This window comes from Castor canadensis, chromosome 4, assembly GCF_047511655.1.
Source record: "Castor canadensis chromosome 4, mCasCan1.hap1v2, whole genome shotgun sequence".
NCBI classification, from domain to species: Eukaryota; Metazoa; Chordata; class Mammalia; order Rodentia; family Castoridae; genus Castor; species Castor canadensis.
The window spans coordinates 121,416,766-121,440,509 of NC_133389.1; the positions used below are offsets into that span (position 1 = coordinate 121,416,766).

At 34.9% G+C, this 23,744-nt stretch overlaps 1 protein-coding gene across 14 annotated transcripts in view; it reads left to right on the plus strand.

Moving 5' to 3' along the window:
- Window positions 1-230: 230 nt before the first annotated feature.
- Window positions 231-23,744, plus strand: part of B3galt1 (beta-1,3-galactosyltransferase 1) — a 466,025-nt gene continuing 442,511 nt past the window's right edge. For 5 of the 14 annotated variants that reach the window (XR_012447235.1, XR_012447239.1, XR_012447231.1 and 2 more), the window contains exons 1-2: window positions 231-3,306; window positions 6,064-6,160. The gene's annotated coding sequence lies outside the window, so the exon portion shown is untranslated. Of the gene's footprint in view, window positions 3,307-5,849; window positions 5,918-6,063; window positions 6,161-23,744 lie in introns of all 14 variants that reach the window. The other 9 variants (XR_012447238.1, XR_012447241.1, XR_012447242.1 and 6 more) reach the window with 4 other exon arrangements.

Consider the following 23,744-nt stretch of genomic DNA (forward strand, 5'->3'; position numbering starts at 1 on the left):
AACCAGGTTTTTTGCATTCATTCTCTTTCTCTGTTTTTCATTCTTATTTCTCTTATTTTAAAATTTTATAAATCATTATATAATTATATCAAATATTAACATTCATGGTTTTTTTCTTTCAGTTTTTCCTGAAATATTCTTACTGTCTTTGTTTTTGCTGGTTCATAGAAAGTATATTTTTAACCTATTCATCAAATTATTCCTTTTTTTCAATTATTTTATATGAGAAATTCCCCTTCTCCTTAGTGAGATCTCTTGTATAGTCCTTGATTTCCTACTGTACTATGAACTACTTCTTTTCTGGGCATACTGTGCATTAGAAGACTTCTTTTAGCTGTACTTCTCTTTCTGAAACTTTTTATCTCACTTTACTAGACTATATTCTCAAGTTACTTTCTCAGAAGCAGGAATTGAAGAGTAAAGAAGTAAAAGTATGATAATTGCATGAAAGAACTTGTCTTTTGACACTATTATCCTTGGTTAACTAAGGAAGATATAAAGTACTAAATCCAAGATTATTTTGTTTAAAAATTTTAATGTCTCACTCCAATATTTAACATTCATTCTTGTTTAACAGCAGTCTGATACCAAGCTATTCTAGCACACTTGATCTGATTTTTAGTCTCTGTAAGATTTTCTCTTTGTACTTGGATTTATGAAATTCTACTAGTGTGTGAACGTGTGTGTGCCTGTATGTGTGTGTGTGTGTGTGTGTGTGCGCGTCTGTGTGCGTCTGTGTGTATAGACCTTTCCTCATCTATTCTGCTAAAATCTAGGTCAACCATTTAAGTATAAGAACTTGTTTTCTTCAGTGATGTATTTTTTTGGCACATCTTTGATAATATCTTCCCCTCTATTTCCTCTGTCTTCCTTTTCTTGAATTTTTTTAGTGAGATCTCCAATCTCCTATAGGGAACTTATCCCTTCTTATATTTTGTTCAGATGTTCTGTCTTCTTTTACATTTTGATAGACATTCTTCCATTGCATTTTATTCATCAGCATATCTGTCTACTTCTTATCTACTCAACCCACTGAATCTCTGTTAGGCTTTTTCAATTGGGAGGGCTATGTGTTTTTATACCTCTCCTACACTCTGAAGATACAATATCTTTCAGAGATCTGTTGTAAATTCACTCAATGAAAATTTCCCTCTCAGTGTTGTTTCTTCTATTTTTCCTTTATAGTTCAGTGGGATTTGGGAAGGGCTGGAGAACCTGGATGTTAAAGAAGCCATATTGAACTAAATATGTTGTACATTTATAATAGCTTAATTAAGTGAGCAGCTTTCAAATCTGACTTTGTGTAGGAAATCTATCTCAAAAGATTGTTACCACAGACAGGAAACGAAAAACTACAACACAAAATCTCACAGACATGAATTAGATAGGAAGTTCTCCTATAGCTGGACCTTCTAGCAGACTTTTGTTTTGCTTCAATTGTGTATTATTTTGGTTTCATTTTTCATGTGTAGGTATATAATTACCTTAATTGAATGTACAGGTCTCATAGGATATAATAAGAAATCATTCTTTTAGTCTTCTACATCTTTCTTACATCTACTTGATGAACGGTTGTACTTTTCTGTCACTGGAAAAGCCCAGACCAAACCAAGAATCACTTCAAATTACCAAAGACTGTTAATTAAATAACTAAAATGGCTTGATCTCAAATAATGTAGAAAATTCCAAGTTTTATTTAACTTTAGTCTTCCTTCTTTCTTTTCCCTTTTTCTCTCAACAGGATAGTCATTGTCAGCTCAACTGGAATCAGTAGAAAGCAAGAGAAAGATGGTCTTATATTCTCTGAGTTTAGCAGATGTATAAAGCTGGCTCTCTCAATGGAAACTTTTATGTTCTATGAAGAGTCTCCCATTGGGTCCTTCTGCAATGGTATTGAGATGGGCACTGCTTCTCCTTTGACAGATTTCTCCTGAGTGCCCCACAGTGAAATACAACATGAGATAGGCAAGTCACTTGTCCTCTTGCCCTGGAAGGTCGCCTCTTTAGCCATATCCTTTTTACAAGGTTCCTTTTACTTAATCCACTGCATCCCCAACTTCAAGGCATACACATCAAGTTCGCTGAGTACTCCTTTTGAATAATCTGTCACTCTGTTTAAGGTTAGAAGACAGCATCCCCTTGACACTACTGACTTAGAGGATAGAGTTCCAGCCTGGTTCTCTTCAGAGATCTTCTTTTAGGAAGTCATGATGATTTCAGAATTGTCCTGCATCAGCCCTGACCTTTCACACCTCATCCAAAACTGAGAAGGGAACAGTCACATTTTAACCGCTCAGGTTATTACTTCTTGAGACGTAGTATTGAAGACAAGTTTGAATACTTTTAGGAAACTGTATGAACTAAGAGAAATTACTTAGGCTCAAACTCCTTAACTGGAATAGAATCACATTAAAAGTGAAGAATTAAATGGAAATTAAGGTGTTGTTGCAAATAAATGATTTAAAGCAGTCACTAATCTAGAGGTAACAGTTTCTTAGTGAAGCTAAGAAACTTTTAAGAAAAAGCTTTTAAGAAATTCAGACAGCATAAATTGGAATAAGAAGTGGTTAAGGGTCAAATTAAATAATAAAAATATCATGAACTATTTTATTGGGGAATCAAATATAAGGAGATGTTAAACTATACCTACCAACCGATTTTATCATTAATAGCATAAAATATTTTAACTTATAGAACAAGTTCATAAAGGATCATGTTTATTTATCTTTATGAAAATGAAAAGTCACCAACTTAAAAAAAAACTCAGAAGTGAAGCAAAAAATATTTGTATTAATCACCACATATGCCTGTACAGTATACTGTAAAAAGGGGGGTGGTAAGCATACCTATTGAGTGAGGTGGAGCCTGAAAATATGCATTCAAGTAAGGTGACTCATAAGCAGAATAAATTCTGAGAAACTACTCTTCTGATAGAACAGATAAATGGACTACTGTTCTAGTCTCAATTCTGAGAAGCCAGTTGCAAGTTAATAGCTAAATATCAACTAAGACTTGTTATATACTAAGTGGATTTTAAGTAATTAATGTATTTTTATTGAATAAAACTTCACAAAGTCCTGTAAGGTAGGTATTATTATTGTTTCCATTGTACAGATAAAGAAGGATCACTTAGCGAGTCAACAATAATTCCTGAAGATCACACAAGCAGGAAGCAGCAGAGCTTGAATTAAAACAAATCTGGCTAGTGCCGGAGCTCGGCTCTTAATCATTAAGCTGCAGGAAGTCACCAGACCTTTGTGAGAAAATGGAAGTCATCCTGGTGTTTGAGTTGGCCAACAAACAGAGGTAATAAAATCAAACTTCTGAAGTTGCAGAGTTAGTCATGTTTCCATGCCATGATATTTTGGGAGATGATTTGAAGGGATTGGTGGTATTTCAGCAGTGCAATTCTGATAGAGCAACTGAATTTTAAAAAATCCTAACAATCACAATAAAAATAATAGGATAATCTTGAGTGCGTGCGCACACATGCCCATTGCATTTACTTGTAAATAATATGTAGTATTCAGTTAATTAGCATATTTTAAAATAAAGAGTGCTTAAAAACAAAAGACCAGAAGACTTGATTGAAGAATTACAGATTTGGTTGACTGAGTGTGAGGTCAGAAAGGTACATGGTCAACATGATTATGTGGCCAATATAACCAGAGGGTGGCTTGAGAGAGTGACAAAAAGGAGAGAATGGAAGCCTTGCTCTAATCTGTATGACACGGCTGGACTGGGAGGCTGCACAGTTATGGACAACTAACTTGCCCATAAAGGAAACAACTGTAAATGGACTGAACTCTAATGCAGGTTAGGGTTAGTGAGGATGAGGACGTGTTGAATATTATCTTGGAATGAGAAAGAATGGAATGGGGATTACATGTTTTTTACTATATAAAAGTTAAAGTCTCTTCATGAAAAGGTATTTGTGTTCTTATTTATTTGTTTTTATGGGTTTTTTTTTTTTTGCTTGATACAAAGAAGCAAGGACAGGTGGCTATAAATAAAAAGTCAGTGGAAGTAACTTGTCACAGTCAGAGTTGACAAAAATAAAGTGCAATACTTTAGAATTACAGATTGTTTACATATTAAGCTGGGGAAAGTTTCAGTTAATTCACAGTTTGTTTTGTTTTGTTGTTTTGTTTCTTTATTGTTCAATACAGTTTGTTTGCCTAGTACTTTTGGCTGATATGCTCAACTTGACTAATTATTTTGAAATTGTGAAGATACATCATAGTCAGTGTAAATATGTTCACAATAATGTTAGTCCCCTTTTCATAGTGAAAATTTATGTTAGATGGCACCATCATTCACTTAGTATAGTTTACTCAAAGACATCTTCATTAACTAGAGTGTCTTACCTTTGCATAGATTTCACATGCTTGGGTGATTTGTACTATGCTGAAATAAAGCACATCCTGGCATCGAAATGAATAAATGCCTCCTGGCACTGTGTACATGTATTCCTCAGAATTTATGATAATTAGGATGCTTGTTTAATTGCAGTCCATTTATTCCTACAGGAATAAATGGTGTGGCAGCTAAAGAGCAGCTTTCAAACCATGTTTGTTACTTACATAGATAATTCATAGACTTGTTTTTGCTGTGAACACAAGAAAAAAATCCTGAATGCGAATAAGTCATTTTAATCATTTTTTTGTTTACTATTACTACTGATGATACATTTGTTCTGTTCTTTAGCTAGAATGACTGTGGACTGTGTCATTTTAACCTTGATAAATAAGCATCACACTACTACAATAGTTTTTACATAAACACTTTTGAGACTTATAGGTGTAGCCAATTTACAAATGCACTTGTGTTAACTATTTAACAAGTATAAAGTAGCTGCCAATTGCAGTAGGAGCAGGTATTTTTAAATAATTACTATGACAATAATGCTTTTCATAATCCTAAATATACCCATTTTTTATGTAAGGAATGTTTAAAAGGTATCAAATCTCTAAGTTGTTAATGTTAACTATCAATGCAATAATTATTTTCTACATTCTATTCTTATAGGAATGGTTTTTAAAATTATGATGAGCCCAGTTTGCTGGGGTGTTATTATGAGGTCAGAATGAGTCAGAAGCTGAGATAGTACTTTCCCTTTTAAGGAAATCACATGCAAATTGACATTAAAAGCAGGATGAGATCAAGATCAACAGTCTGACTATTTTTGTTCCATTATCAGAAAAAAGTTCCTTTAGGTTATATATTTGGAGCTGTAGAATTACTTATCATCAGAATCATTTTACTTTCATTTTAATGTGAAATTGCACCCAGTGCAATTTTTGACTTTAAAAAAGAATGACATGAAAGTATTCAAGAAAGGAAAAGATTAAAAATAGTAAGGAAGGTCTTAGCGGAACCTTGGATTAGAAAACACACGTTACAGCTGAGGAGCCCAGAATCTATGCTGAGATAAGGCACATCCTGGCATGGAAATGAATGATCACTCTGCTAGGTAAAGGGTCACCTGATTCCTGGTCCATCACACTGCAGCATTCTTTATTCAAATAACAACACACAGGGGCTGGCTGGCAGTAGAGCACTTACCTTTTATGGATGAAGACCTGGGTTCAGTCCTCAGCACTGCACGATAAATGAACACACAAATAAAAATGAAAACAACAAAAAACACTAAATTTTACGAGACCATTCCTAGGTTTAAGCTAGTTTTTAAAGTGATTTTAAATTGTTGACACCATGTATCATTCTTTACTTCAAAACTGAAAGTAATACCTGAAGCTATGACCCAATCTTTGAAAAAGATAAACTTAGCAAGTTTTGTTTGTTTAGAATCTCCTTGGTGTCTCTGTGTCTTTGGCTCCTTTTCTCAGGGTCTAAAGAGAGCACTTCTTGAACGGTGGATTTAAGATCTGTTGTAGCTGAGAATGATGAATGAAAGGTGAGAGTGTCTTTCCAACTGCTGTTGTTTATTCAAACCCATGGTTTCATATTTTGGGACCGTGTGTTAGACTTTTCATTGCTGTGACAAAATACATTACATTATCAACTTAAGGGATGAAGGATTTATTTGGCTCACTGTTTCAGCAGCTTCAGTCCATCATGGTGGGAAGGGCATGGCAGAGCATCCCATATAATGGAGGCTTTCCCACCTGCCTATGGAATGATGCCATACACATTCAAGGTAAGTCTTCCCTCCTTAGTTATCCTCTCTATCTTCATAAACACACCCAGTTATGTTTTCCTAATTTCCTACAGACTTCTCAATCCAAATCAAGTTGACAACCAAAATTAACCATCCCAGGCAACTTATCCTCAACCCATGAATTTCTTCTCCTAACAAGAAAACAGTTCAGTAGCTGAGGAAAAGCATCGTTTGTCAATTTAACATTGATATATATGTGGTTAGATGTAAAATATATTTATTTTAGCTGAGGATCTACTATGTTGAAGTCAAAGCTGCAGACCCTTTTTGAAAGTTTGAGATGTTCTTTTAGGGCTTTAAGTTTATTTTTCTGTCCCAGCACAAAACCAAGACTTTTTTTATTCAGGTATTTATACACACATCCAGCAGGGAGTGGTTCTCAGGAGGATTAAAGAACATTGAGGCATAAAATTTCCAATGAGATTGTTCAATCAAACTCAAGGTGCTGTGTTGCTTTAACAAAGTTCTGGACATTCCCAGTATAATAGAAAATTATTGTAATCTTCAGAAATGATTTCAAAGTGCAAACAAAAGCAATCATTGTTAAAATTGTATTAATTTATGTGTTTCTTATAGGGGAACTTGTATATATATAATTTATAAATATACATATATATATATGTTTGTACTAACGATCTGATAGAGTTAGAAATATGTAGCCAACCTCTTCCTCCTGTCTAATAAGCTATGGCTAATGTGAATGAAAGCAGGAAGCCATTAATAAGGGGGTGTTTATTTTATTTATTTATTTATTTATTTTATTATTCATACGTGCATACAAGGCTTGGGTCATTTCTCCCCCCTGCCCCCACCCCCTCCCTTACCTCACACTCTGCCCCTCCCTCTCCCCCCCACCCCCTCAATACCCAGCAGAAACTATTTTGCCCTTATTTCTAATTTTGTTGTAGAGAGAGTATAAGCCATAATAGGAAGGAACAAGGGTTTTTGCTGGTTGAAATAAGGATAGCTATACAGGAAGTTGACTCACATTAATTTCCTGTGCGTGTGTGTTACCTTCTAGGTTAATTCTTTTTGATCTCACCTTTTCTCTAGTTCCTGGTCCCCTTTTCCTATTGGCCTCAGTTGCTTTTAAGGTATCTGCTTTAGTTTCTCTGTGTTAAGGGCAACAAATGCTAGCTGATTTTTTAGGTGTCTTACCTATCCTCACCCCTCCCTTGTGTGCTCTCACTTTTATCATGTGCTCAAAGTCCAATCCCATTGTTGTGTTTGCCCTTGATCTAATGTCCACATATGAGGGAGAACATACGATTTTTGGTCTTTTGGGCAAGGCTAACCTCACTCAGAATAATGTTCTCCAATTCCATCCATTTACCAGCAAATGATAACATTTCGTTCTTCTTCATGGCTGCATAAAATTCCATTGTGTAGATACCACATTTTCTTAATCCATTCGTCAGTGGTGGGGCATCTTGGCTGTTTCCATAACTTGGCTATGGTGAATAGTGCCGCAATAAACATGGGTGTGCAGGTGCCTCTGGAGTAACCTGTGTCACAGTCTTTTGGGTATATCCCCAAGAGTGGTATTGCTGGATCAAACGGTAGATCAATGTCTAGCTTTTTAAGTAGCCTCCAAATTTTTTTCCAGAGTGGTTGTACTAGTTTACATTCCCACCAACAGTGTAAGTGGATTCCTTTTTCCCCGCATCCTCACCAACACCTGTTGTTGGTGGTGTTGCTGATGATGGCTATTCTAACAGGGGTGAGGTGGAATCTTAGCGTGGTTTTAATTTGCATTTTAAGGGGGTGTTTATGATGAAAGGACAAAGAGAAAGCCTTACTGCTGGTACCTAAGCATTATGCTTACACTGACATTTTGTTTTGCAATCTCATTTTAAAATCTTATGTTGTAGCTCAGTGAAAAGTACTGCGTAGCATGCATAAGGTCCCAAGTTACATCACTAGAACCACAATAAACATTAAATAAACAAACAAATAAATGAATTTTTGTCTTTATCTACATTGTAGCCTATAGCCCTGACTATGTACAACCGATACGTATTTCGATTAGCCAGCACTCCTATTATACACAGTTTAAAATACTTTCATTAGGGCTGAGGGTATATGTCAGTGGTAGAACACTTGTCTAGCATGTGTAAGGCCTTGGATTCAATCTCCAGCACCAAAAATAGTAATAATTAGTAAAGATAAAAAATGCTCACTATAAATGATTAAAAGTTGGTTCTACAAATTTTATTTTCAGAATATCCCAGGAAATAGCTAATGTCATTTACTGTATAGGGAAATGGAGAAAAGGAGGAAAGAATCAAGTTTTTAAAAAATAGCTATGATTTCCTTATAGATAAGACAAATAGGGAAGAAAATTTCTTGTTGCCCAATCTTCAATCAATGAGCCCTAGGAATTCCATGAAAAACCTGAATATTACCAGTATCCTCTAACTATGTGTTAAGACAACACAGCAAATGGAAAGAATGTTAATTCTGTATCAAAAAGACTTGAGCATATATCTTGACTTGGCAATTGGCTGGCCAAATGACATAATCACTTTGTGTTACAAAAATTTCATTTTTGCTTTTAGCTATAATTTATAAGGCACACGTAACCAATTAGGTTATAATATTCACTATATAACAATTTTTTTGTTCAGTATGTGTTCAAATACTCTCAGAGTATCACGTAATTATCCATTTGCCCTCTTTCTGGTTGTGCTTTTTACAAGATCTACAAAAACATTGAAGATGATGAATCCTTGATTTTCATGCAGAAAAGTAAAGTGGGCTTTCTCCATAAAGCCATTTGTATGAAGTGTGAAATCATTTATTTTCAAGAAATAGAGATGGAGCCCAGGGATTCGCACATGCTAATACAAACTGTGGAATCTTAAAATGATAAGTTCTATTAAAAAGTCAAAGCAATAGACATAAATGCATGCTCAATCTAATGTCCACTATAAGCATTGTTGGAAGGCTGATGTTGCCAACAAGTTGTCAGCATCATAGATTCATTAAAATATGCTTCCATAAAATATTAGAAATCACAGGTATTGTATTAACTATCTTGGTAGCCAAAGGAATGATTGAGTATGAGGTATATCCCTTTACTACACATGTAAAGCCCAAACTTGTGTTTTAGTTTTTTAGCAGACATTTTTCAAAATTAATTCACATTAATGCTTTTCAAGTGAGAAGGAAATCACATTTACTAAATGTTATTAGATGTCTTACATGCTTTATCTTTAATTTTTAACAACACATTATCATAAATATATTTTATCCTTCCTTTTGCACATGAGAAATTACATCTTATAGTGATTTCATGACTTTACTTAACCCATTGGGTCCAATGAATTAGAATCTATCAGAGTCATGGCCACTGAAACTATTAACTTCTCAAAGAAATTCTAAGTTCTCTGGCAAAATGAGTGTTTGTACTGCAGTAGTATCTGTGGTATTATAATGAGCATTGTGCAAATCTTTACCCAATAATTGTACAGAGGAATTTCATAGCATAATCATATTGCATTGGGAACTCCTAACATTAAGCACTATTTGCTGTGTGGTAAAAATTCCATTGTGTTCTGCATCTTAAAAGTTTCTTTAACAAAAGTTTCTTTCAAGAAAATAGCAGACTTTGGTCGTAGTTTATTATTCACTTAGAGTGTATGTGATTTCTTTCCATTCTGGACTTCTAACTAAATAGCATTTTATGCCCCTTTGATTGAAAGCAATTTCAGAATTATTTGTATTTATTTATATTTATCATTTATATTTATCGTTTTCATCAAGCCACTGATTCCCCAAATGACACACAGCTCCAAGCCCTTGTGTTTTTCTAGTCTTTCTGGAAAGCTCAGATCTCCAGAGATCTGTGAATTAACTTTCTGGCTTCTCCTAATTTACTTATATTCTCTTCTTTGATGTGGGTATTAAAGGAGTGACTTAACTTGGCAAAATATCTTGATGCAGATCTTCACATTGCCCTCAGTGTTGAGAGAAGCCAAGGCAAATGTGTAAGACATGTTTGGGGAAAAGGTGGTGAAAACAAAAAAAACTGTATTTTCCTATGGTATTTGAAAAAAGCTTACCAGAAGAAAAGCCCATTGTCCTAATGCCACAAAAAAACAATTTTCCATTGTCTTAAGTGGTATTACACTGACCCCAGCAACCCTAAAGGCAAGTGTAGAATTGAGTTTGTACTCCGGTGTGGATTCCCAACCTTCTATCATACATTCAAAGGCTGTAGCTGAAGCAACTTTCATGACTTCTTCCTTTCTTCCTCTTCTCTCTTTTCTACCCATTTCAGCAAGGAGGCCCCCTGGAAAGACTCTTACTCCACTGGCAAGTACATCACATTTGCCTTTAATAAATGCACATGGTGAGCCAGACACCACCTAGCCCCAGGGTGCTGAGATTGCCTTCATTGTTGCTGCACTGTAGGAATGAGAAAGTTCTGTGTATTAATGGTTTTTTTTATTCTATTAGAAAAAAAATAATTAGAATAGTGATTCTGTGCCTTTTGCTTTAGGAATACTACTTGGAAATAAAAACAGCTTGACAATAGTTCAAACAATATAATCAAATGTAAAGAAGATCCATAGTCTTATCCAATAAATAGCTAATAATAAACCCCAGACTTTAACCTATTGGGAACTACTATTTGTACTTTTGAATACAATCACACAAAAAGTAATTTTGCCATCAGTAAGTGAAGAGTTAGTGTTTAATCAACTGCCCATAAAAATAACACCCTTTAGATACTAGTTTTTCTCCCTAAAGCATCATTGGCACATTCGATGACAACAACCATTTAGTAAATGTCTACTATTTGTCTATCACCTTATGAGGCACAATGAAAAATACAGAAAATGTGTGAGGCATGTCTCCTATCCGTAAGCAGGGTATGTATGTGAGAGACAATTGCAGAAAATATCATTAAATTGCCAAATTGAGTAATAGCAATGAGTGTCGAGGAAGTTAGAAAATATGAAAGACTGATCTGAGGTAAAGAAGCTAGAATTCACTTCAGGGAAAAGTCAAGACAGAATTCCTTTATTCCTATATCAGTCATGCTCAAAGAATTGAGAAATTTTAAATCATAACTGATTTGATGTGTTTTAATGTACTGAGTTATATCTGATAGCCTCTTCAACTCTGAAATGCACAAAAATAATCACATTTACTATTTCTAGTGATTGTTGACCTCATTCTCCATCTTTACTCAGGCAGTCTCCTGGGTCTGATCTTGTGTGAAAAACCAATAGGTCTGATAATGTTACTTACCAGCAGATTCCAAAGGCTGTACATTATATGAAGTTATCAGACTTCAGTAATGTTACTGCTAGCATCAAAATAGTTGGTATTGAGCAAAACATATTTTTCCTCAGGAATTTGTTCTGAATGTTTAAAAGGCAATTAAATATCAACTTGATAAGATACTTCTTATAAGATTAATCCCAGAAAACTGATATCTGGCTTCCTTCCATCTCTTAAAGCATCACGCCAAAGTGAAACTCTATAATGAACTGAAGATTGTTGTATTTAGAAATAGTTCAAAATTTACGTATGTCTTCTGGGCATTGGCATGTGTATTCTGTCTGAGCCTTTCACAATTTCAAATGATAGGGTAGTAACCAAAATCCCAGAATGTGCTCATAACATACACAATCTCAATAACTTTTCACTTAAGTTTGTGAGTAATGAGTAGCAGCTGGATAGTTTTGCAAACTAATGAATGGTAACTACAAAAAATTAACAAGAGGCAGGAATGTGATAAATTTACTGGATGAACTGTAAGTAGTGTGGGAGCACTTAGAGCCATTAGCTTTGGGAGTAACTAGTTCAACATAACTAGCTCATCATCAGAAATGATATGGTTGTGCTTGAATTAAAAACATTGCGTATTTCAAGAAGCAAGGGCAGATTCATGAACTAGAAAAACTCACTGGAAATGGAGATGACCCCGGAAAAGACTGGTAATGATGGCATGACTTAAGCGTATTAATAAATTCTTTTGAATGTCTTTTTGTATCATGGGGGTGTTTTGAAATAAATCTAAAAAAGAAAGAAATCAAAATAACCTCATGCTCAACAGGGATATCTATAGTATACATATCTTCCATAATGATTTGCCCAGGAAAACATATGAACCACTGTATCCTCATTCATTCTATAGAATGCACATACACTCAGTCTCAGAATACAAATAGTCACATTTTTCAAGCACATTGTATTAAATCCTGCCTTCTAAACTTACTTTATTGTGTGAAGTAGAAGAAGGACATGGGCATCTTTTTTGCTTCAAGTAAAGAGGGAAATTACTTGATATTGGAATGCTACAAAAATTAAGAGGATTTAAAAAATAAGTCCTGATTTTTGCTAATATAAAGTAATGAATTAGTTATTCAGTAGTTCTTAAGTAACATAATAAAATACACTGTAAGCATGACATCATTCTAGGTATTGTGCAAAGGAAAGAATTGGAGATAAAGATCCTAATCAGTTGGCACTATACCATCTGATATGGTAGTACTAACCACTTGTAACTATTTAAACTTAAACTTAAATTTAGCTAAATTTCTAATTAAATAAAATTAGAAATTCTGACCTTTAATTGCACTAGCAAAATTGTAAGTGCTCCATAGCCAATGCTGAACATTGGCTGCCAGGAGTCCTCATGATGGATTAGAATCCTCTTAAGAAGTATGTTTTCTCTTTCGCGCTATCATGTGAGGATATAACAAGAAGGCAGCAGTCAGTTACAAGCTAGCAAGAGAGCCATCACTAGGGAATTGAATCTGCTGATACCTTGATCTTGGACTTTCCAAAGAGTATTTGTTGTTTAAGTTACCCAGTCTGTGATATTTTATTATGCCAGCCTGAGATAAGTAAGACAATCCCTTCCTACTTGCATACTGATGAAATGTGGTGGGATAGCCAGGATGTCCACAGAAACAAGCTGATTGTGATGCTGCAACATTTTCCATCTTTCAGTGCAGAGTTCACCAGTTCACTATATGCCCAATGAGAGGTAAATCCGAAGAAATCTTGTGCATACTTGATTGAGGCTCCTGAATACTGGAGAAATGGTCATGAATACCTGATTCATATCTGTAAAAGTATAAAAGTCAGTGGCTGTCAGTTAGACAAGATTACCTGTTACGGCAAAGCCTAGATTGACTTTGGAAATGGCCTTTACTCCAGAGGTAGAGCAAAAGTGTATTTTCCCCTAGAGCCTGATACGGATTTCACAGATGAAAGCCACGCTTACATCATCCTGAAGTGGATACCAGCCATGAGTCATGGTGTGGATTACTTTTGAGGATGAGGTGATCTTACTGAGGAAATGATGTAAGGTGAACTGTTGGAAATCAGGACTAAGGAAAGACATAGAAGCATAAGCCAGAAAAGACGTCACCATGTCAGAGAATTGGAGCTGGGAAATCACCAGTGAAAGAAGCAGTCCCTCAAAAGTACCTCAGGAAAGGAAAAAGCCAGATACCCTTTGGCAGAGTATCAAAATCTATAGGGTACCTATAATATTAAATTATATTTACATCAGTTATGGGAAGCCTGTCTTGTTTTGAATTCTCCTTTGTCTCCTCACCCCAACATAGGGATTTAGGAGGCAATGTTGTTGATGGGAAGAAAAATCTAGAGGAGCAAGGAGTGGAGAGAGTAGAGAACTTGACTGTACTGTCTATCATTAAGGGAGTATGGAGCCTGAGTCAGGACTCAGCTGGGAGATAGGAAAAATTTTCAACTGGATTTGTCATTATATTAAGCTGGTCTGATATGTGAAATACCAAGAAAGTAACTTTAAAAGGCAGAAGGGAGAGAGAAAGTTGTTGTAGAGATTATTTGAAGATGCCTTGGTGGTAATCTCTGTTTTCTGCTCACAATCCACCAGGACTAGTCTATGCAACCAAACACATATTCTAAAAGTATCTCTTTCCCAAACAATTCATTTGAAATACTTTGATGTAAAGAACTTACTAAAATACACATGACATATTGTCAAGCTCATGCTAAGGGTTTCCATTCAAATTATCAAGCAGTATTTCTGTTCTGGGTTTATTGCATTGTTCTTTGCTGCAATCAGTACCAATCCAAAGAAGGTTGTAAAATAGCCCAGGAACCACGAACAGAGCCCAGAAGACTTGATTACTAGATGTATTCCTGTAACTGCTTACAATAGGCCAACCTTTAATTCTCATTACTTCTGTTTCCACATTTGCAGATCGACAATGAAAACATACAGAATACTATACCCCCTCACATAAACCAGAAATGTTCTTCTGTTTTTAATTCTTTCTATTCCCAGTGCCAGGAACAGTGCCTGGCACGTAGAAGATACTCAATAAATATTGAATGGATGCCTTCCCATCCTGGCTCCTAGGAACACTGTGCAGATAAGATGAGGTGGTAGACATGACAACAGGTTTTAAGCATCACATCAGAGCCAGAAGTATATACACAGGATGGAGATGCACTGAATTTTTCAGAAGCCATATTTTACAGGCAGATTTGACATCTCTAATTATTCGACTATGATTTATTAAGTGCTTAACATGTTAAGTTGCTTGCTTTCATGCTCATTGCAGTCTGTTCTTAGTACTACAATGCTGGAAGTGAAAGAGTCTTGAAAAGAACCAAAGAGGTAATGAGAAAGAAATTTTGGAACAAAAATGTCTCCTAAGAATAAAATAAAAGGGATTTCTCAATACTGCTCATGCTAAAATGAGGAAAAGTGCCAGAAGACCTGGTTTTTATAGGCATCTATAAATGATGGTGACAATACTGTAATTCTAGATCAGTGGACTGGCAACTAGCATAATATACAGAGAAGCGCAGATGCTGGGGCTTCATTGATCACTGAAATGCCACCTGCTAAAATGCCAGAAGGAAGACATAATTAAAATTACACAATACAAGGAAGAGCTTCCCCCAGTTTGAAATTTTCAGAAGTGTTCTCTATAGTAGTATATGCCTATGTGTTTGCGTGTGTGTGTTTGCATGTGTAATGGTTTCTAAAAAGATGAAGCAAAAAATAGTTGGCAAGTCATATTTAGATTGAGACAAGTCTGTAAGCCCAAAGGCTCCCTTATCCATTCTCATTTTTCTGTAACTGACAAGAATATATACTTTTGCAACAGCCATTCCCTCTTATGGCCAAGGGGGTTGTTGTGAAGGATTGTGGAGTTATAGCAATAATAGAAGACTTACATATACTACACCTGATTTCTAGCAGCAGACAATGAAATTTCAAAGTATCCTGTTTAAACTCTGTGCCTTGGGGCGAGCAGGGGAGGAGAAATACAACTCTTTTCCCATCATTTTGAAGTCAACATTACATTTTAACCAAATGCACACACATATGCCTGCACTTCTCTCCCCAGCTGCTCCTTCTGGTTAATTTGTTTACTTCTACAAGCTACATCTTGCCAGTGGTTTTATCAGGCTCTCCTGATACTATAAATCTGCCCTATTACCTAATAGGCAGCAGTAAATAATTTGTTTTTGTGGCTGAAAGCAGTGCAGTGACCTCTCTGGATGATACTTGACCAAAACCTGCAGTCTTTCTTCATCCACAGCAGACAAAATCCTGCTCTTTGGGCCCTGTATGAAGTACAAATCACATCTGTGAACTTTACATATTCCTTTGGCAGTTTGTGTCTCACACTTTAATTTTGAAGAGTACAACTTTTTTGGTTGTTATTTTATTCATGATTCATGCTTTTCTCATATTTTTCAAGAAGTAATGCAGTGACAGGTTGCATAAAATAATCAAGGGATTCTGCCCCTTAGAATACTAAAGAACAAATCCCACCAAAGGGGGAAAATATCCATGTAAAAGAAGCATGTATTTCAAATGTGTGTTTTAATGAATTAAGAACACTGCAGTAATATAGTTGAGAATAACAACTTTTTCATACATCTCTAGATGATATATGATTCTCCAGTTGCACGCTGTGCGGACCATTGCCAGACTTGGGTTATCAGAATTAACTCCTCTGGCAAATTAGTATGGGAATAAGAGAATTGCAATGCTACACATTCTTTTACTTGATATTCAGTACTCAATTTTTTAGGTTCTTTTTTATTTTCCTTTTATTCTGCATTTATGCACACAAATGTATGTATGTATCTGAGTACTAAAGCTGTAACAATTCAGTGCCTTTGTGCATGATTTATATGCACTAATTTTGTAATTATGAGCACAGTAGAAGCATGTGCAACACCAGAGGCACTCAGAAAAGAGTGTCCATGGAATTTAAATGAAATCAGAATTCCTATTTAAAAACTGAACTGATTAAATGTTATTCCAACATCGAGCATAATATACCATTTTCTGCTACTTCCAGGCACCTTTTCTTCATTCCATAAGCAATTTGTCAATCTAATACATATAACCTATCACCTTCAAAACAAAATTGAGAGTTTTTTCCTGTGACTTCAGAGAATAATGTGCATTTCCATAGCACATCTGAAACAAATAGGAGGGAAGAAATGTGATCTGTTCTTGAATGTGACCCCTAATCATCACCAGGATGATGTATTAGATTCTTTACCTCTACAGTAAGCCAGAAGAGATCGTATTCACAGCTTATCAACACACTGGAGTGTTGATGGGAGTGAGAAGCCTAAGGGGCACATGCTTATCACTTCTTCAGTTTACATTAGACACAGTGAAGAAGTCTCTGTTGTATTCACCTTTGTGTTCTGTGCCTCGATGCCTCCGATATAAAAAGCTCATGAATTATTGGATGGACAGATAAATGATTAGATGAATGGATGAAGAAATGATAATAGTAACCTGACTAATTCACACAATTAGTGACAAAGCTCTATGCTTACAGCACATAAGGATGTAGGTATAGAAATTGAAGCTCATGTGGCATTATTACCTAGTTAAGTTGAAGATTTACATGTTCTGTAACTGTGCATTACACCCCCAGATATTATCCTAGAAAAATGGGTGCTTATGTGCTGCAGAACCTATGGAAAATATATTCATTGCAGCATTGGCTCATATATCCTCAAGCTGGATTTAACTAAATTCTTCCCAGCAGTGGAATGGATAAATGAGGTGTGATGTCATACAATGAAATATTATACAGCAATTGAACATTATATTGAGTAAAAATGAAAGGCATAGTACAACTATTATATGCAAGTTTAAAAAGCACAAAATAACATAAAATATAATTCTATTTAACGTGAAGCTCAAAAATAGAAGTAATTTGTATTTTTAGGTAAGTTACACAGAGGCAACACAATTAACATTCATGGCCAGATAGTTACCTTTATGGGAAAGAAAGTATTGTGATTGGTGAAGGCATACAGGGAACCTGGGTGTTACTACACTGGTGAGCACTTTATATGTTTTGATTAAACTTTCAATGAAGGTTTTACAAACCCTTCTATAAATATAAAATATTTTTACACAGTAAAAGGATAAAACAAGTTTAAAGTTCAATCTAATTTGTATGTACCAGAATCTGTTTAAAACACTTGGAAGGTGTGTTTGTCATGAACTACTCTGTAAGGTATTGTTGCCAAAAAGTAGCAGATAACTATTAACTCTCTTGATAGTTAATATTATACTTACCAAGTTCTCATCTTTAATGTTAGAATCATAAGACATTACTGTCATTGGTCAAGTACTCCAAATTTTATTTTCTTTTCATGGTACTGGGGGTGAACTTAGGGCCTTGCATTTACAAGGCTGGCACTAGCACTCTTCCACTTGAACCATGCCCCACCCTTTTCTGCTTTGGTTATCTTACATTTTTCCTGGGCCAGTGCAGACCACAATCCTCCTATATTTAAGGTTCCTGCATAGTTGAGCTAACAGGCTATGCCATCACAACAAGCCATTGATTGAGATAGGGTCTCACAAACTTTTCTGCCAGGCCAGACTCAAATCACAATTCTCCTGATTTCTGCCTCCTGAGTAGTTGGAATTACAAGCTTGAGCCATCACCCTAGCTCTAGTAGGCCAACTCTTATGCCATTATCCAAATGAAGCCATTAAGACCAAAAGAAATTGATTGAGTTTAGCTAAGTCTGAGTATTTAAAGGCCAGAAATGCCTACCTTGTCTCTCATCCTAATACTGTGGCATATTATTCCTAAATTTCTCCCTTGTCAATGAAATTATGGACAAAATGTTCAACTCTTTGCACACCTTACTCCAGTGACTTCCCTTTGAAGCTATATGACTGGCTACTCATCTTCTAATACTTCTCATTTTTCCAATTCTCTTTCCACAGTAGTCTAGCTGTAGTAGGGTGACTAGATAAGAATGTGACCCTTAGTATTTGCTGATTCTACTGTAAGCTGAATGTGCATGAAACAAATCAGTGTTTTTCACAGAGAGGGTTCAGGTGAGATTTTGTTGAAAGACTCAGATCAGTGCAAAAGTCCTTGGATGACTAAAAACCTGAGATTAGAATTAATAGTTTAAATTAGATCCAACCAGGCTTCTTTTTGTTTTATGGAATGGGGAGGTTACTGGAAATTGATCTCGGGACCTTGCACTGCCTAGGTGGGTGCTCTACCACTTACAACCTGCCTTCATTTTTTAAAAAAATAAGATTCTGATGTTGTGGCCTCCAAGAGCAACACTAATTGGGTTTAGTTGACATGAAACACAGTGGGTTGAGAAACTCATCACAAACTAGTTTTTCAGCCTCTTGGTTCTAGAATTTATAAATAGATGAGCAAGAGAGTTTAGGCCTAAGGTTTTCAGCCACATTAGATATTTTCATATAGGCTTTATAACATTAATTAATTGTAGCCTGCCATTTAATTAAAGGAAACTAAATTTTAAAATGACATGATCAGTGTTTACCTGAAACACTATTTACTCCAGTTCTCTATGTAAACAGAAAATCAAAGTAGGATACTTTAGAAGTTCAATACTAAATAACAGATCTCAGATTTCATAGAAAGAGGATTGGGAGCACAGGGTTAACAGGACACTGTCATGGTATTTACACCTTCCAATCCTGGTCCCTAAGGAGAACAAAGTTACAACTACAGACTGTCCCACAGGGACATTTGAGGCAGAAATTGTAGGAAAAACAAATTTTAGTTTATCTGTAACCTTGCATCCTGGGAATTTCTTTCTCCAATTTATGGAAGTGATCCATATTTCAGAAATAACATCCCAGGATTATACTGAAAATGGAGTGGGAAAGGCATTAGAGAGAGCTTTAATCATGCATTGCATGATTTACTCTACACACACAGGAGAACAACATTTATGTGAGCACAGACATGTGATAGCAAAATGCAAATTAACTTAGAGCATGATTGTGATCATTATTATTCAGTTTACCATATGCTGTAACTATCTGTAAAACAAATAGAAATTAACAAATGAAGGGAAATGATGCCTAAAGATTATTCTTTAAAATTCAGAGTACAGGACTGAAAATATATAATTAAAATGGTAACAACTACTCAGGTGAATAAAGTAGTTCATATTAAATTATTGGTTGTTCCTCATAACTGCATTACAATATATAATACACCTTGTAGGGAAGAGAAATTTGATAAAGCAGATTTAATTTAGCATTCAGAGTGCTCTACAGCAAGATAATTTGAATATTGTAGAGATTATATTTCAAGCTTTCAACATAATTCTACAAATTTTTCATCTTCCACTCACATCACTTTACTTGTATGCTTTCTTCTTAGTTTATTTATTTATTTGTTGGTGAGTTTGGACTGTACTTGCATTCAAAAGGAACTTGAAGCAACATACATAACATACATGGAGTATGAACCTGAGTCCACAAACTCAGGTTTTCAAAAGTGTCACTTTAGAAAAGTATTTTAACAAATATTTTAAGATATAAAGTGAGGGGTTTCATTGTGATGTTTCCAAAGATGAATATAATGTATTTTGATCATTCACCCCCTCTATTAGTCTTTCTTTTACCCCTTACACCAACTTTTTTAAAATGACATTTGGACAACAGATAATTCTTTTGAATGAAACTATAGTGTCTTTTATGCTACTGCCTAGGAAGAATCCATGTGCATTGACAGTCAGTTGAGGGGATGGTACAATTAGTTATCTGCAACAAAAATGAAAAAAGCCTCAATGAATAGGTGATCACCTCATCTTTACGTAGAGGAAGGAGAGGGAGTACATGGTCAGGAGTAAATATTTTTCTCAGAAACAACAGAGGCAAATGGAAAAATAAAGGCCCTGAAATTTTTTCCATAGAGCATTGCTCTAATTTTAGCCTGGCGAAATTTCAAAGCAATTTTACCAATCATCCATCATAGAAAATTTTTAGTAATGGACCCATGAGAGTTTTAATTTTAAAGTAATATAACTTCTTGATGAATTCTTCAGGACTAATTAAATTGCAAAAATGCATCTCTGAATACCTAAGCAGATTAACCTTCTATAAGATATTACGGTTACATGACTGTCTAGTGTTGAAGGACACCTCCTCCAAGTGGAGATTTTCTTGGTTTTTAGAATATTAGTCCTTAAGTCATTTTTTACAATAATTGGACATCTCCTCCTGTTGTCTATGGAGATTTCTCTTGCTTTGGGATAATTAATAAATGTAGATGATTTATACTATCATTCTATTTACTGTGGTAGAAGTATAGGCATGCAAATCTGCCCAAAGAAATTTAAGTTATTGCATGCTAAGAAAGAAAAAGTAAAGCATTCTGTTTTTTCAAACCACTTAAAATTAATATAGTAAATTTGAGCAATTTTCCTGGAAAGAAGATATCTTGAAAATTTTGGGGGAGGGGACCCTTTTGTTCTAAAAAAAAGTCTAGAAAATACAAATATGGGGAAATATGCAATACAACATTGACAACTAAGGAATAAATCCATAAAACTTTCTAAAACTTAAAATGCTTTCTGTATGAATTGGTATACATAGAGCATGAATAAATGAAGATCTATACTTAAATCACTGGCCAGGAGAAAGATTGTGTCATGGGAAGTATGCAATGGGTATCCTCAGATTGGAGGAATGAGCACTGAGACTGATGACTCAAGGGCTCTCTTGAGTTACATGGATCAGCATATGATATACACTGTGAGGATGCTGGATCTGGGAATTCAGAATAGCAAAAGGAACAGAAAAGCAACATTAAGGATGACTGCAATAGTTGGATCAATACTCTGATGATGTCCAAGACAAAACTGAATTGGTTCACCTGTAGCTGTTGATCTGGAATAGTGGTATTCTGACACAGAGGAGGTTTTGTTGACTGGGAATTAGATTTGTCCAAGAAAATAAGACTATTGGTGTTCTTGAAAGAAGACTTTGATCTCACCAAATCTAGCCACTGATGCAGAGATCTCTGTAAAGATAGTGGAGAAAACATGCAGAGATGAAGTTGATCAGTGGGGATTGTTCATTGGCTTAGCATACTTACACTGTTTGTCACCCCACTATGAGCAAGTCTTATAGTTTGGCTTTGGAAAAATTCTCTTACAGCATACAAGTAGAAAATGAGGAAGACTAACAAGAATCCCTTTTCCCTCTTTTTGTGGAGAAGTATCAGGCATAGATAGGCTTGCCACCTTTGAAAAAAGCTCAAAGAGGGGCCTAATAAAAGATTTTCACAATAAAACAGAGCATAAAGCATTCAGGAGACTTTATTAAACAGGCATTTGGTTTTAAAGCAGTGTTAGATTCACAGAAAAATTGAGAAGATGCATAGTGTTCCATACATGCCTGTCCCTACACATTAGCACAGCCTCTTGCGTTGTTGACATCTCACAACAGAGTGAAAGAACCTACCTTAGTATATTATTATCAACTCAAGGTCCATAGTTTACATTAGGGTTCATTCTTGGTGCTGGACATTCTATGGATGTGGAGAAACATGCAATCCACATAGCAACCACTATATGATACAGAGCATTTTTACTGCCCTAAAATTCTTCTCTGCTCTATCTATTTATCTTCCTTCCTCCCGGCTTCTGGAAAACACTGAATGTTTGTCTTCATAATTTTGCCTTTTCTAGAATGTCATAAAGTTAGAATCATACACTGTGGAGCCTTTTCAGATTGGCTTTTTTCACCCTATCCAGCTTGTAGACTAACAAATGGCTTGAGACAACATCTCTATCTGCAGCAGTTGGTCTATAATTACAACTTCCTTAGGGTCTGAAAAATTTGCATGATGCCTAAGGTGAGCAGTCAATTGATCCTTCATAGGAAGAAGTTATACTCGGTAACTTCACTCTTCCTCTTGTAAATTCTTAGACCCCAGTGGAAGAAAATGTAAATCTAATTTACATTTAGGTTTCCTCTTTGTCTTTTTATTTGTTTTCAGCACTGAGTAATATTCCATTGCCAGGATGTACCACAGTGTATTGATTCACCAACTGAAGAGCATCTTGGTTGCTTCCAAGTTTGGTTAATTGTGAATAAAGCTTATATATATATATATATATATATATATATATATATATATATATGCATATATATATATATATGACAATAAATTTCAAACTCTATTTCTTTTGTCCTTTTGATAAAAAAGAAAACAGACTCTGTAGGAAAGTAGATGAAAGGTAAGAAAGACACTATTAAGATGGAGCTAGCTAGCTGGGAGCCTCATAAAAATTGGTGATCAGTAATTACAACCAAGTAAAGCTCTGAATTTTGAAAGAAAATTTAAATATATTAAAGTAATTAAGAATAGAAACAATATAACAGAAAGCCAAATAGTGTCATAGATCTCAGAATGCAGATAATAATAATAACAGTATAGTAATAAATGTTTAACTGAGCAGAAATGTGATGTGGAGAATAATACAGAATTTGCAAATAAATCAGAACAAATTAAGCAAAATAACATAAACATGTAATAGAATAAAGCATTTCAAAGCAAAAGATGTAATTTGGTATGTAACAAAATTTATAGCCCTAATTTTAAAAAACTAAGAAATGGACATAGTGAAGATACTGAAATTTAAGCAAAAGGAATCCAATGAGCCTTTTGGCAAAAAATAGTGAAAAACAAGCTTGTGCTTGCCAAGGGAACTGTATTTTTAGATCTCTCTTCCACAGTTGTAGAAAAAAAATAAATAGCCTTTTTTCAGTTTGTTCCATTATGGAAATTTTCAAATCTACACAAAAGTAGAGAGATCTATATGGAAGTCCAAATACACCCATCCCCAATTTCAATATTTATTGACTTATTGCCAAGTACTTCCTTCTGTATTTGCACCCACTCTCCTATCACCAGTCCTGTAATTCTAAGAACTTGAATCACTTCATTTATAAAAACTTCAGTTTATATATAATATATATGTATATATATATTATATATATTTATGTCTATAAATCATCACCATACCTAAAAATAAATGCTTCTCAAATATCATTCAATAACCAAAGAAGGTATACGTCCTTCGAAAGTCATATGCTTTTTATTCAATTCAGGATCCTAAATATATTCAAAAATTATTTAGACGATAAGTCTTTGGAGCATAATTTAGTCTGTGAATGTCTCTTCCCCTTATATCTTCTTCATAACTTATTTATCAAAAAATAAGGCATTTCTGCAGGGTTTGAGAGGAAAAT